The sequence below is a fragment of the Triticum aestivum genome, chromosome 7A (genome assembly GCF_018294505.1).
Source record: "Triticum aestivum cultivar Chinese Spring chromosome 7A, IWGSC CS RefSeq v2.1, whole genome shotgun sequence".
In the NCBI taxonomy this organism is placed as follows: domain Eukaryota; kingdom Viridiplantae; phylum Streptophyta; class Magnoliopsida; order Poales; family Poaceae; genus Triticum; species Triticum aestivum.
The window spans coordinates 422,842,410-422,845,560 of record NC_057812.1 but is presented as its reverse complement, the minus strand read 5'-3'; positions in this window follow the sequence as shown (position 1 = coordinate 422,845,560).

The window sequence follows — 3,151 nt, the reverse complement described above, 5'->3', positions numbered from 1 at the left end:
TTCCTAAATTTGGGAAAGTCATATTATTCCCTCTCTCATATTTTGATATCGGAAAAATAATTGAAGATGAAATAAATAAATCAAATGATCCTCTTTTCAAATTCGAGAAAACTCTCAAATATGAAAATAACGAAATCTCCAACTCTCTCTGAAGGTCCTTGAGTTGCGTGAAATTTCTAGGATCAACCAAAATGCAAGAAAATAAGATATGCATGATGATCTAATGTATAACATTCCAAATTGAAAATTTGGGATGTTACAAACCTACCACCCTTAAAAGGAATCTCGTCCTCGAGATTCGGAGAGGCTAGCAAGAAAAGGTTAGGGTTTGGGGGTCTCCTCAAAATCCATCGATCATCACACGGTGTCTGGGGTGCTACCACCCTTAGAAGCATGGTTACTGTTCCATCAAAACTCATATACTCCATCCTTATTCTTGACAGTGTCTGTCTTCTCAGATCTTCAGGATAATTCCTTATCCGGCTCTTCCAGTAGTGGCATAACCTTTTCCTCAATTCTTCTATCCTTTCCTGTTGGTAAGGTTATTCCGCGACTGGGTCTTCGTAGCTGACGGGTCTAGCGCCAAAACTAAACAACTATCGATATCTCATGGTGGTCAACAATGTATGGTTTCCCTGCAGGAAATGGGTCTTGGTTGATCCTCACCGTATAACCTACGGTTGGCACAACTGCCGTGTACAAGGGAAAAATACATATACCATTCTAAGGTTTAAACAAGGTTTAATATCGCCGTCTCTCTACTATAGGTAAGTCACTCAGATTTACCATCCCATATAGCAAGGCGAATAATAAGAGTAAGTCGGTATGGTGATCAATCCATCCCGCACCCAAATCATTACCTTGTACACGGTTTAGCGAATCTCGCATTCTAACACTCGGTCATCCTCACAAGCATTGCAGAATTTCTCTTGTCGACGAACCAAGTTCGGATATATCCATAGATTCTGCAAGCCAAACAAACATCTATCGTTCCTTCACAACTCTCAGGTTTTGCGTTATTCCTATAAGATCATCTGTCGATAAACGTCGTATCTTCCTCCAGGGTTTTTCCTTCAGCAAGAATGTGCTTGCTTCTTGGCAGGTCCTGGGGCCTGTGGGTTATGGCCCATCTCATCACTTGTAGTCCTTGAACTTATCATCGGGCAACTGATCATTGTTCCAACTTCCTAGTATTCTTAAATCCATCCAATTGTACTTTCTTCCTTCCTTCTATTGGCACCAAACCAAGACATGAGTACTCAGACTTGTCATGGGGTTGCCATTGCTCCATATTACCAACATCATACCTCCTTTATATCCAATAGTACTTCATCTCTTCATCCTCGTGGGATATCACTCATATCGAGATAAAATGAATTCCATATTCACTTCGTGGAACATCATTATCCTTTCCAGGGTCAAGCGTCCTTACAAGGGAATATTGGCCATCTCTGCATGGCACTTCTTCAACTGGGAAACATGAAATACATCTTGAACTCCTGACAGTCCTTCGGGTAACTCCAACTTGTAGGCCACTTCTCCCATACGCTCCAAAACTCGGTATGGTCCTACAAATCTCGGGGCTAACTATCCCTTAACTCCAATACGTTTAACTCCTCGCAGAGGGTCACACGAAGACATGCTCTATCTCCAATTTCATAGACCACCTCCTTGAGTCTACATAACTCTTCTGCCTGGACTGAGCTACCTTCAGTCTATCTCGAATCAACTTAATATTCTTTTCTGACTCCTTGATCACATTTGGTCCAACGGACTGTCTCCAACTTTATCCTACTTACTCTTAGGGTATCACACATATCGAGACAAAACTCGTATTCATTTTGTCCGAAATCCACTCAGTGGAGTATGCTTATCTTTTCCAGGGGTCAACGGTTCTTACAGGGTACTACCACCCTTAAAATGCTCCAATATTTTATAGACCATATTTCTCATATCCTCAAAAATGGTCAATATCTTTCCTCATAGAGTAACTCATAAAATCCAAATCAGTACCAACACTGCTAACTTTATTGATTCTCCAATGATTACAATCTTTTGCTTTTCCATTACATGTCTCAACTCAACACCTCAATATAAAAGAAAATGTTCTCACTACTACGACTATATTTCTTCTGGTACAAACTCAACTACTTATCACAAGTCTCCTTCTCCTTCGGACAATCTCTGGCAAAGTGCCCTGCTTTATTACAACTAAAACATATTACTTCTGACAAGTATCGAGGTTTCCTTTTTGGGCAACTGTTGAGGTAGTGCCCTGACTCCTTGCACCTGTAACAGGTGATATGACTCAGGTCCTTCCTGGAATCCAATCTACTTCTCTTTCTGGACTTTTCCATTCCTATCAGAGCTTCTATTTCCTGTGGGTCATACTCTACTTCCTCTATCGGGAATTCTACTAGATCCCCCTTTATACCATTTTGGGAGATGTGTCCTTCTTCTCCACATGAATAGCAAGATTTAGTGCAGGGTTTACTCGGGTCTTCTTTAGGTGTGTCCTCCACCCCTTCCTTCATCATAGTTTCTTCTAAAATTTCCATGAGGGCTCCTTTCATTACTTCTTTCTTCTGCTGGATGGTTCATTGTACCATGGGGTAAATGTGACACTGAGCAGGGTAGTGGGTAGTCCCTTCACACAAGAAACAAGTAATCTGCCTAATTGGGCATTCTTCAACTGGGCGACTTCCTTCGCAATTAGGGCATTCATCCTTGTCTTCTTTATGGGTGTGTCCCATTTCTCCACAAATCTTGCATGCACAAGGTTTCTTCATATCCATTCCATAAGGCTTCAACTTCTGGGACACAAGGTGATATCTTTGTAGAGTCAACTTTAATTCTCTCCAAGTGGTTACTCCTTGCCATCCATTCATGGTTTGGTACATCCTCCACCATGTAGCAGCACCTCTTTCAAAGCATTGAAGAGCATGCTGGGCCATATCCTTTCCGACTATAGGGTTGTTCTCCATATGATCCTCCATGTTCTGAATCCATCGGTCTGTCTCCAATTGACTCATCGGTCCAGAAAATACAAGCTCATTTCCATTCATCCTCTATTGGGTCCATGGGTTTGGGGTAAGATAAGAGAGATCAAGAGAGAGGAATGCACACAATACAAACAAAAGTTTTGAAAAGA